The sequence below is a fragment of the Anabas testudineus genome, chromosome 3 (genome assembly GCF_900324465.2).
Source record: "Anabas testudineus chromosome 3, fAnaTes1.2, whole genome shotgun sequence".
Lineage (NCBI taxonomy): Eukaryota > Metazoa > Chordata > Actinopteri > Anabantiformes > Anabantidae > Anabas > Anabas testudineus.
In genome coordinates, this window is record NC_046612.1 from 2,822,889 (window position 1) to 2,836,288 (window position 13,400).

The 13,400-nt window shown below is 39.1% G+C and overlaps 1 protein-coding gene across 1 annotated transcript in view; it reads left to right on the forward strand.

The window, feature by feature from the left end:
* nfatc3a (nuclear factor of activated T cells 3a) overlaps positions 1–13,400 on the forward strand; it is a 57,519-nt gene that overhangs the window by 5,220 nt on the left and 38,899 nt on the right. The gene's annotated exons all lie outside the window — the stretch shown is intronic.

Below are 13,400 nucleotides of genomic sequence, written 5' to 3' on the forward strand. Positions count from 1 at the left end.
TCCTTCACTTATGTTTACGGTGACAACTAGCGACTCTGCGTGTGACAGTTGAGACAAACTCTTTTTGAGACTTACCAGGAACTCCAGTTTCTCCATTGTTCCTGCAAAACCCTTTCATGGTTCCAGTCATGGTGTCATACCAGTCTATAAACCGTAAACTTTGACTCAGGTTTTAACATTTTTAACTCCAGTGTTCTGTTCATCTTAATGGAGATGCTGTTTTCATTCATACCTATTACACTGTGTTGGTCAACACTTTTGATTTTGGTTGACTAATGTGTTTGGGAAACGTTAGTCCAACCTTGCAAGTCAGTATGTTCTTTCTGTTTTTTTCTGTGAAGTCATTCTTACGTAGACATGTTTTCCTCAGCCTAATGTTTATGAAGATTGAGATGTGCTTATTCATCATAGTTTTTATTTAGTTGTTAGAAAGGTCACAAGTCACAAGATTTATGTCTTGTAGGATCTAGTAGGACAGATAATTAGATGTTGGGATATCCCCCTATGAAATGTATAACCACACTCTAAACATTATGTATATTAGAAGAACTTTAGTCCTTAAAAAAGTGAAAAATGTCATTTGAAAAATCAGTCTTTGATTTTGAATTAAAAAAAACCAAACTAGCTGCTAGTATGTTTGATTGCCACTTTGCATTACTTTGTGCAATAGAAAAGCAATTTCATTGATCCAAATGCAGTCCTGGCATGATTCAATGATTCAGAAGTCAATAGCAGAAAATTAACTAACAACAGGTTTGATCATAATATTTGATAATATTATTTAAGCGATTTAACATGAGATTTAGCAGATGATTAATGAAAAAGATGAAGAAAAAAAACATATTAAACTATGAGAAAACTGCATGTTGCAGCCATCTCCATTTTACTCGGGTGGGCCCAGAAGTCCAAGATGGCTACCTTAAGATTGTTGAAAAATATATAGTTTTGTAACATATGCAAGCTAATTTTTAAGAAACCAATAAAATTGTGAACTGACTATTAAGTTACTCATAAGTTACTTTCTTACTAGGCCAGTTTACAATAAAAATCTGTAAATATGCTAAGAGGTTTTTTACTTTTGAAAACTGACATAATGTGTTATGTGTTGCAGCACTTCGAACTGCAGTTATTGAGCTCAGCATTTTTTTATTTTTTTTTATTTGACATATTCTGTAGTCTGCCGTAAATTTACATATGCAGGAAAAACTCTTTGTTAAGTATTGTATAAGTCATGTTTTGAGGAATTTTGTGCATAACGGGCGTCAGTACTAGATCTGTTCACAAAGCATATTGTGAACTGTCATTGTGAAACCAACGGTACTGAAAGTGGCAGTATTAGAGATTTGCGTGTGATGGTTTCGCTTGCTACAGAAAGTGTCCTCCAACTTGCTTTCATCTACAGTATCAAACAGGGAAAGCCTGGTTGTACATACTCATTTTAGAACATATTTTCCTTTGCTGTTTTTGAATCTATTTTCAAATAGGAAAATAACGTTTGTACTGTTCGTGGGAGAGCGTCGGGAAGAGCATTGGCCTCATTGGGTGTTAGAGGTTATATGAAGCAGGGGGGCAGGAGTGCCTTTTATAGGTGGCAGAATACTAGATCCATAGCAGAGGTGTCTGGCTCTGTGCCCACTCTGACATGCCATGTGGGGTTCAGATGGTAGGGTGGAATGAAAAGAGAGGGGGGCACACTGCTCTCTAGCTGCTGGTAAGGGGAACATGAACAGCATTTTTCTTCACTGGCTCACCCTGTTAAGACCTTTCTCTATTTAGTTGTTAGTTGCTTGTATTCATTACATGTTGACTTTCTTCCTGTGCTTTTTCTTATCTCACATATTGAAAGACGTTTTTGTGGTTTGTCGGTTGCCGCCATACCAACACGGAGCATTGTAGACCTGCCACCAGGACGACTGAGGCTTCTTTCCTCTTTCACTGCTTTGTCAGGATATGAAAGAGACCACCAGTGACATCAGAGAGACTGATCTAGGCTAATGAAATCTCCAGATGCCAGTAGTCACCACAACCACTTAGTGACTAGTCAGGTTTGATTTCGTTCTGTTAACGTACTGTTATATTTCTTCTACCTCTAAGACTGTCTTTGTCATGCTCACACTTGAGGATATTTTAAGGGGCATTTTTATCATAATGAAATGATCAAGCTAAGATCATCAACTGGATAAAACTATTTTCCCTTGTCTGTGTTGTTGTCATTGCTCTGCGTCTTCTGACTAAGAGCATGATCCTCTCAGTCCTTGTCGTGGGAAAGACTGAAAGACTGAAATTACATCGCTCTCATGGTGGACTATTTTGAGCTCCCAAAGAGAGTGGCAGAGGGCAGGCGGCAGGTTCTAGTGACTCGTTCGTACTTAGAGCAGGAGAACCCCTCTCGTCTCAGCACGTCTGCAGCCTTCAGCTTTTTTACTGCTCAAGCACTTTGTGATCTTAACGAGGAGAGGAAGAATGTTGTGTGCCACGTCACCAGGTGAGTGTGTTGGCACTCCCCGACTCTAGCCAGGTGTGTTTGTGGGGTATGTGTGACTGACTTTTATTTGGAAGGTTGGGAGCCTCCACTTAGACTAACAGCTGTCATTACATTACAGGCTACCCTGAAGTCTGTCAGAAATAATATTCCCTAAAATAACAGAAGTAAATAACTTGGGGAGTCTTCTCCAATCAAAGGCTAACTGTCCAACATTACATTTTGCTGTTAGTATGTTGTTGGCATGTTGCATTTGTTAGTGTCCAGTTATCCTGATTCTTTTTTTAATTTTTAATTTTAAATATTGTCATTTTGATTGTGAAATCTGTTGATGTTAAAAAGGTTAGACCTGAAGTTTGGGACATTTTATAAGACAAAAAGAACTGAGGTAGTATTGTAAAACTGTAACTTTCTGTACTTTATACTTTTACATGAGTGTGTGCGTAAAAAAATGAGACTTTATGGACCTGCAAGTTCTTATATGTATATGAAAATGTAAAAGTAAAGGAGGTCAAAGATCAGACACTCATGCATGAGGTCCACATAGCGCGGATTAGATCACCATGTGGGTGCCCTCTGACCTTACTGAACTGACGGTGTCCCTGCACCCACTGTGATGAATGAGACGTTTGTTTCCCGGGGCGAGGCATGAGTAACTATGTGAGGCATCCGTCTAGTTTAAATTTAGTGTAACTGAAGCCACCACTGGCTGCGCTGTATCAACATGTCAGAAGCTGCAATACATGAGCGAGAAAGCTGTTGAACTCTTGCATCTAGCTCCACTTTTTTCTTTCTCTCTGTTGTAAAGTTTTATGACAAGGTACAGCTTGGAACACAGGGATTAGGGTGGATTTTTAATCCCGTTTTATTTCAGTCAACACCTCAAATTTATATTTCAGTCAGACTAACACTGGCACCTCTATCCAATGCAGTTCCACATTTTAAAATGACTTATCAAGAAACAGTGGTTGTTGCAGTGCCCTTTGTGAGGTGAGCAATAAAAGGAGGCTTTGGTGAATAAATAACAGCTGACACCAATTCAGGAGAGTGCATCATATGACACACTGATCGCTTAATGCACATTAAAAAAAGCATGAGTGGGGTCACTGTGCTATAGGTATACTGGCAGTCTTGTTATACAGGTATGGGCTTGTAGTGCAGTGATGAAAAGATGTAAAGGATGTGTTTTCCTGCGTTCAGTGTAGTTTTTTATGGACTTCTTTCATTTATGTTTTTAGAGGGGAAATTGTGGTCTTCCTGTTTTCTCCTTGATTATTTCCTGCTAGTTTCTTCTGTTTTGTGTTGGTCTGATTATGAGCATGATAAAAAGGAACTGGGCTGTTACAAGGTTCTCCCCCAAAGCAGATAAATGTTTAACTTGAGAACATTGTCTTTCTTTTTACCTCCTCATCCCACAACTGATTATTGTTAAATAGTTCTGTTTAAACAGTTGTGCAATTAATCTGTGAAAATGGGTCAAGACCAAGAATTTAAAGTGGCTGTTTACATGTGGACATTTGAATGTTGTGCATTGTGCTTAAAACTATGTCTAAAATCTAGACATAACTAGTATTAATTTGTTGAGATTTAGACATCCATGGAAAACTGCTTTATAATCTGTATGACTTGTTATGATGTTTAAAGGATATTTGATGACAAAAATATTGTGCATGTATTTATTTTAGTACTGTAGTCTCCTAATGCTCTCTAAGATTCATGGTTGGCAAATGTCAACTCTTCTCTTTCGCTCTGCTCTGTATTTCTGCCTCCCTCTCTTTCTCTCTTTTCCTTTCACACATAAAGGTACACAAAAGCTCTGTCCCCATCTTTCTCTCTCCATTGTTTTCACTCTCTCTCTCTCTGGCTCTCTTTCTCTCTCTGGCTCTCTTTCTCTCCCTGGCTGACTTTTTCAGGCACATGCACCAGTCAGCCCTGACAGATTGTTTAAATGTCACCCCTGCGAGCAGTAGCTTCTGATGTTATCTGTTCGGGGTTACTGCAGGCCATCCGGCCGCTTGCGTTCGCCTCGGAGGTCAATCTTCTAATGCACTGTAGCTCTTCTGAAATTTTAAACCTATACATACACATACATACATACATACATACATACATACATACATACATACATACATACATAAACAAGCTTTGTTTTCAAATGAATACAAGAGACTGTAGCAATGGAGTCATTGAAGCCATGTTTATGGAGGTTGGCAAAGCATGTGTTTTAATGCAGTGGATTACGTTTGGAAAGGTGCAATTTTATGCAAATGTAATCCGACATATTGTCAGTAATAGCCAGGCAACGCCAGTCATGATCACCCTAATTGCAATGGAAATGGAAGAACAGAGTAGATTGGTAGAGTAGAGAGTAGAGCAGAGGATTTTTAAACAAAATGGAGGAAAAGCCAGTGGTTACCGGTTTTATGGTACACCATGGTTAAATTTCTGGTGGTTAGCATTACCACTTCACATTTAACCATCATTTAAACCATAGTTGATTACCAAGGTTTGAATATCTCCTTTGTTTGAAGGGCGAAATACAGTCCAACATAAGTGGTCAAATATTTTTTTGAATAATTCCTAGTAAATGTCAAATATAATTTTAGCTTGAAATGCCCATCCTTTGAAGTTGCACTGATTTAATCATTGGAGCATGTTGGTTTTAAGTTTTGTTGGAATAAGTTCTTGATATGGTGAACCATAATGGGTTGGAAACTTTGTTGCCATCAGTGATATGCTATAGTTCTAGTTTGATTATGCCTGTTGTCATGAAGACATCTTCCTTCCTTAGCATAATGAAAGTTAGTAAGTTTTATTTTTATTTTCTATTCATACTCTCCTCACTGGGCAGTGTCTCTGAGTTAGATTTTTCTTCTAATTTTCTGTGAAATTAGTTAGATATCCTGGTAAGATTACTTGTCCTAGTTCTTGCAAATTAGCTTGAAGACTTTTGCTCGCAGGAAGTGTGTAAGCTACATTTTTTAATCATTGTTTTCTTAAATTTTTAAAAACAAAATTTAAAGGGATTGTGTATCCAACTCCGAGAGCTACCAAGACATGTGAACTACACACAAATACTATGCCGGAATGCATGTTATATAGATGAAAACAGATCATTGAAGAAGCTGTTGCTGCTTTTACCATGCAGCATGTAGCACATTGTAACTGGCCATTCACACATATTACCATTACGTTGACCTGTCACTGTGATGATTCTTGCTTATTTACACTAAAACAAACAAAGCCAGCAGAATGCCACCCCAGTGTTTTTTTTAGACAGCTACCAGCATTCCCAGTATGTGATCTCCATCGTGACATATAACTCCCACGTTGGAAATATGAGGCATACTGGTGTTGCTTTCAAAACAGTGTTGGGTAAACCTGTTATTTACTGTATGTACTTTTGCTAATCTTGCACATTTACAACATGATTGTCACTCATCCAAAGTTATTAATATTTATGGTTACAGATTCTGATTTGTGCAAACAACATGTTTGTGTGATAAGATGTACTTTGTAGGCGAAACAGAAAGACTCAAAGAACAATGCAAGGCATTAGAGAAAGGCAGCTAAAGATGGTGGCCACCTTCTTTTTGGTAGTGTCAAGGCTGGTTCAGAGCCTTGAAATGGGTTTAATTTTGAGCCAACTCTTTGCACTTTGACAGGCAAACAAACAGCTTTTGGCTGGTAAAAATGGTTCCAGAGTGGCACCAACTTTTTTGCTGGTCTAGAACCAAGACCCACTTGTGTTGGGAACTTGGATTACAATGACCAACAAGGTCAACTATAATGTTGTTACACAGACAAAGTGTAACTGATCCTAATGTTACTTGCTATCTAAAAACTAAATCCAGCAAAAACTAACATTAACATCCTATGTTCAGAATCAAACCAGTTGTGTTTGGATGCCAGTGTCAGGAGCAGCACTTCCCCAAAGACATTATAGTGTAGAAATGAAACTTCATCAAACATGGCTGCTTCACTCAAGACCCAAGCTGCCTCACCCCATTTACACAGATGTTGCCACAATAAAATACCTTTTATACAGAATGGTGTGGTGCTGTCAAAATCCCACCCTGAAGATGCAGTGTAAAATGGGCTATAGTCAAGAGGCCTGACTTTATAGCTCTGCATCCACTGCTGAGTTTGGTAGATTTAGAAAGCGCCCAGTTGCACAATAGTCAAAAGTTGGGAAGAACAAAAATTGCTGTTAATATCATCTGACACGAGTGAAAGCCAGGTGAGAGACAGTTACCTTAGTGATTAGTCACATTGTTGCTGTCCAAACAAATAAAAACAATGTGTAGAAACAAAAGTTTGTCTGGAGGTGCCAGTTAGAAAACAAATGTTCTGTAGGAACAGGAACAGTATTTAAATGCTCAACACAGAACACCAACAGAGCCCTGATGAGATACTGCCAAGTCCTTATGTATGTGTGAATCCACCATAAGGTTATCTGTGACGTTGGTGTCTAGACCCCTCCAGGTCTAGGGATCTGAGGCATTCATGGTCAGGACCCTCTCTCAAATATGTACATTTTTTTAAATCAATATATATGATCTTGTCTGTATCATGTTATTTAACTAAGTAGTAAAGTATAAATTGTACATAAGATCCTTTAAGCACCAAAATAATGTATCCAATTAGTGATGTGTTTGAAAGGGATCTTCGTGCGTTAGTGGGTATTTAGTTCAGGTGGCTACTTGGCACTGTATGTTTATCCCATAATGTTATCTCGGCATGAGATTGTTAATTAGGAGCTTAATTTAGCTGCCGGCATATGTTAACATTGGCTTAGACTGCAATTGTTAAGCCTTTACTGGCTGGTGAGTCTGCTGTGACTGCACAGGAGGACTCTTTGATATAACCTTAGTGTAACATTATGGGATAAGACAAAAGCAAGGCACTACAGGTGCCAGATGCATCAGCATTTTACTGTATATGTGCTAAATAGTAAGTAAATGATAGATCTAGCTGCCTTCTTCTCGCTTACATTTGGAATTCTTGCTCTCTCACTCTCACTGAGTTTTATGTTTACACAGACCTAGCCACATACAGGGCTCACCAGTAGGTTTGGCACAAATCCAGTCAGAAAGGTTTAGGGCCACAGGTGTAGGCCAACCCTTACAATACATGTGCGTCACAAGTTCTGTGTTTAGAAATGTAGGCAACTAGCCAGTTAAGAGTTCGTGGAAAGCCCAAGGGGATGAAAATAAATTTGCTTATGTGAGCTCTGCTGAGAGTCACTTCAAATATCTATATGAGCCCATATGTTGAAAGTATAAAATAAAACTTAAAAAACTCCAAAAAGGTTTTCAGTAAACTATTTGTGCTGGAAAATAAGACTTTTTCTTTAGTAAGAGTTTCTGTACATTAATATCATGTGAAATTATTAAATGCATGATGAATCTATCATTATTGTCATTTTAACTCATGAAATTTATTAAGTTAGTGCCACTGCACCTGGTCTGTTACATTACGTGAATATTATTTTAATTATGGAGTAAGTAATGAAGGTACTATATCTAATTGGCAATCTATTGGTAATGTTGTGAATAAGTTAAAAAAAGAACCATGAAAATGCACATATTTCTCTGTCAGTGTGGACTAGGGATGTCAGACTAGGGCTGTCAAAACTGGCCAAAAATGATATTTGAATATTAGTTCTAACAAAACACATGGAATCTAACTATTTGGTTATTATATTTGAACATTATTTATCTGTAAAAGAACAGAGGAGAGATGAGGATGAACATTACTTTGTGCTAATAATTAGGGTACAGTACACAGAACTGTGAGAGAATTTAGCGCTCCAAGGAATCTGTGCTATGATGTGATAAATGAAACACAAAGTAATAATCAAACCATTGCTTATTGGCGCCCTTGGGTAGCTAAAGCTAATGGTCGCTAACTGTAGTAGTTTTCAATGTTAGCTTCTTTATCATCAAAACCTGAAGCATTTCTAAACAAGGATTTTCAGTTTGCTGAAATTTAAAATCACTCTCTGGGCAGATCAGTTTGTTTGTGATCTCTCTGCCATCATTACCACATGGATGTTGTTGAATTATTTACTTCTTTTAGCTTGTCCTGCATTTAATTTCCAAAGGTGAGGTTATTTGTCATGCATTGTATGCATTGCAATGTGTCAGGTCCAATTGTGCATTCGCAGACAACTTGTTATTGCCTGATTATATGCTTGAATTATGTTTGTAGAATCAAGGTTTTTGGGATGTCATTTACATAAAAAAATGTGTCACAGGCATTGAATATTTAGATTTTAGATATACATAAATAAAAAATGATTTTTTTGTTTTAATTTACAGTTCTTAAATGTATTAATTGATTATGTATGCAAGGTATATGAGGCTTATATGTGTGTGCGTTGGCACAGTTTTTTGCCGTCCATTGGTCAGCAGCTCTTAAGAAGAGCTGAAAGAGGAGACTGGGCTGAAAACCAAGCCTTCTATACAGGGGATGTAAGCAGAGCCTGTTCTAATCAACCTGCTTGCCCACCACAAAGGGAACCCTGGCTTGGGTTACCCTCTAGTTTCAGCAGCACATGGTGTTGGGGCTAGTGGGTAACCCAAGACACTAATATGTGATGTGTGCACAAACACACTCGCACAAACAAAGACACAGGAAGGCACAGACGCACAACCACAGGCACACAGAAACATACGTACGTTCATATACCACCCACACTTTTATACCCTTACACATGCTCATACACAAAGACAGGTATAGACAGAAAGATTGTGGTTGCGCTAGTAGGAACATGCAACAGCAATAATCTTGTCTTCCTCTCTGGGACAGACAAATCCTTCCTTCCCTCCGTAGTAAACTGGGCTTTCTCAGAATATGGGCCGGTGTGTCACTGCCGGTCACAGGACCCTGACACACTCTGTGTGGAGTGGGAGTAGGAGGAGGGAGGAACGAAATCTCTATGGATTATTCCCCAAGTGAGAATCCCTAGGCAGTGTCAGCCAGAGGCCTGTTGAGCTTTGTGTCAAAGAGCCAAAGTGGATGCCACCGTCATCAGTGGGTCAAGCTGATCCATGTGGTTGTCGTGAGAACACACCAGTCTTTATGGTGTGTCACAAACAGTCCATGCTTCACTGAAACATCTCCCAGTGAAGCGGAGCTATTATTAGCTTAGGTACAGCAAAGCCTCTTAGAGATCTTTATTTAACTGGATTGGCTGATGTATGGACACTTGAGGAATGTGTGTGCACTAGGCTTTCAGGAACAGTGCAGGGTTTTGGCAACCAAGGCCAAACAATAGTACCACTGCTTCTTCTCCTGTCCTCTGTTCTCCTCTCTTCTCTGACCTCCTTTCCTAAGGTGACTGGTGTGTTTTACTGTCACGGGGTGGGGGGCTTGTTTGGCTCTGACAGAGGGGGTTTCCCACTATCCACCCCTTTCCCCGCACTTAAGGGTTTTAGGTAGCAGTCTAATGTTATCTCAAGGCAAGGAGAGGGCTGTGGGCCAGGTAACGTGGTCGTCCCCTGTCTGACCCTCTTCTGTGCATTACTGCTGCTTAATGTACAATGTAATGTACATTTACATGTGCCCCTTTAGCTTAAATGAAAAACAAACGAAGCTTTCAGTCATTATTTTACATAGAAAAAATTAGCCATGTTTGTAAGTGAATGTTGCAGTTTTAAGAGATGGATTGTCCTTAAGGAAGCTGTAGTGGGAAAGTAGTTTAGTGTATTGCAGGAAACAAAGCAATGAATAAAAATGAAACTATTGTTTCAAATCAGTCAAAAATGGTGACCTCTCCTGGCTAAATCCTTGAATGTTTGTTTTGATAGTAAACCTGAAGGTAGAGATGAAAATGTAATGATTATAGTGACCAAATTGTCATAGTTATCAGAATTATCACAGTATTTTTAAAATGTGCTGAAAATAAGACTGAAACTGTGCATCTACATAATTGCAGAAAATGACCATAGTGTTTACATTAATCTCCAACTATGGCAGCTCCCAGGTCATCTCCTCCAGTCAACATCAAGGTGAGGCTGGTGAGGAGATCTTTATCTCTGTGGATCACTGGTTCTGTACAATAGGCAGTCAGCTTTGCTCATTGTTCAATGGTACGACTTGCTGCCTCCGCATCGGTTTTTTGTTCTAAGAGACTGCCCAAAGTTAGTTTGAAGTTTGCATTCTGCAGCTTTCCCCTCCTCTTTGGTCTTTTCTCGGATCACACTACCTGTAGACCATCACCCACTGTTGAATATGGAGTTTACCTCTCCAGTCATTTAGAGCCTCTAACTGCCTCTTTATGCTAAGCAAAGCAGTGCAATCTTTCTCAAATTTTCAGTTGTACCAAAATGTGCTGTATCGCGCACTGCCTGATCTTTGTATTTTGTCAACAGCTTGGCAAGAGTACCAGCTTTTATGGATACTGTATTACCACCCAGCCCTGGTGCCTATACTGTATACCATGTAGTGCATACTGTAGATTTCCATTGTTGTTGTCCTATGTGACGGTGTAACCAACCCTTACGTGAGTAATACGAGGGCATTTTCTCATTACAGTCAGCACAAACCATCATAGTGTTAGCAGTCTCTCACCACTATGTGTTTGATGTGTTTAGGGACAGTAAAGAGTGTAGGCCATCTGTGTTTACCTAATTAAACCTACCATACATACATTTTTGTGATAAATAGTATCATAAGTTGAAAGTCTCTACCACAGGCAGCAGGAATTACAGAGGTGTAATATCAACAATCCAACATGCTAAAAAGCAACAGACTAGCAAGCACTGAGTCTACCATTGACATTTTTAAGCGTACTAGGTGCAGCTCAGTGTCTACGGGAAGTGTGGAGGGAGAGCAAGCCCTTACAGGAGTTTGTGTAATTAACTGAATGGAGTGTGCAGCCATCACACGTGGCTCAGCATACATGGGAGGAAATGAAGGAGGGCAAATCTCTAGTCCATCTGTCTGGAAGTTTCTAATTTAGATTGATGCTGAACTGTATTTAACCATTCAAGGGAATATTTCGAAGCTTGGTAATTCAACACAGATTTATTACAATTATTTATTTGAAATTAAAATACTAATAAACACAGTCTTCCACGAAACTGGTACTGTAACTGCAGCTTCCCTACCTGAAATAAATAATGTTGTGTAGCACAAAGTTTAATTAGTTTTTTACAGCAACTGTAGTTTTTGTATATTGTCATCCTTATCACAGATAACTGGAATAGCCCTGAGAAAACCTGAGTCAGTATTAATTATAGACAGTATTTCTGCTTTCACACTGCTTTTTGTGAACATGGTATGGTATAAAGTGTAGTGTGAAGGAAAAGGATGATACTTTGGAGTTTGCCATTTAAGGTGTGTGTCTGTTTTTACCACTGGCCTCTTTTTTATTTACTTTTTTCCTTTTCTCTTCCTCTAGTCTTTTCATGTTACTCTATTTCCCAGTTCAGTCATTCACTAAAATGACGCGTTTCTTTTTCTAATCCTCACCGCCTCTTTCTTGACTCCATTGTCCTTCTCTTGGTCGCTGTCATTCAGTCAGATGCTGTCGTCAGAGAATCCAGTGCTGGGTCTTGTGACAAGCAGGCTGGGCCAGCGTGAAGCCGAGCAGCTATAAATAAAGAGCTTGCTGCTACTGCCTATGTTGCTGCTGTTGGATAGAAAGTGAAGACAGAAACTTACTGAAGATACACAGCCACTTCCCAAAAGCCTTTTCCTTTAAAAATGTTGAGACTATTGAGACTTAAAAACTTTAAGTCCCAACTCTTCAAGTCATTGATGTCTGACAGATATGACAGCTATCATATCACTGGTATGTGGTAAAAAAAAGAGGAAACAAATATGGGAACCTAATTTAAGTTAAAGCTTGTTTATTTAGATTTGGCAGCTTAACAAGGATTTTCGATTTGTGATAATACAGTTAACATCTATTCAGTTTTAAATCTACCAGCCTCTAATTTGTAGTGTGGTTGTGTGTGTTGGGGGGTCATTTAAGGAATATGGGGAAGTGTTGTGTCATGATTTCACAACCTTATCCTGTGCAGGCTACGTTGTGGTTTTAGCTGAACTTGATGTTTTATGAATGCCTTTTAGCATTTATGGTAATTTTGCACTTGTCTAGGGTATTACCCATTTGATTTTTGAGTTTTTCATCATGACGAGCCTCAACGCCAATAGCCAAAGAGATGACATGACAGCAAGGATTGTGTCACATGCTGTTTGCCTTGTTTTACCTTTGACACATGCCATTAACGCTGGGTTGTATGATATGTGTACATATTCTTGGTTAGGTGAGTCATACTGTAGAGAAAGTAGAAAATGAAAACCAAGTTGAATGTACATTGACAGTGAAATTAAATTAACTTTTCACATGTGAAACACTGGCAGGGGGTGGGCTATTCCCAATGGGAGCAACAGAGCATATGCAGTGGAAGTTTATCAATAACCTCTAACAGAATAGTGCCAATGCAGACAATGGGCTCTTGTCTGTTTGTTTATGTGTGGGTGTGTGTTTGTGTGTGTACATGCTGCCTGTGCCGGATGACCTTTGGTATAAATAGCCTGCCGGCGCTAGCTGTGATGACAGCCGACAGCACGCACCGTTGTGTGAATTTGTTTCCTGAGTAGTGCTGATCATCGGTTATCCCTCTTGGATTAATGGCTGTATGACTGCCTGCTACCCAGCAACACTCTGGCCTCTAATTTCCTGAAACTCGGCTCAGTCGCAAATGCAAACTCAGAACGCAACCACACACAGAACACATCACACCAAATAATTTTATGCAATTTTACCAACCAGAGGCTTGAGCGTGGTGCTGGTTGTATGAAAACCTGGCTGTGACAGGATGAATACATGCTCCTTATCAGCAGGTGGATCGTTCACAGTTCTTTTTTGCCTTTTTTTTCCCCTAAATAGGGATGCATATTT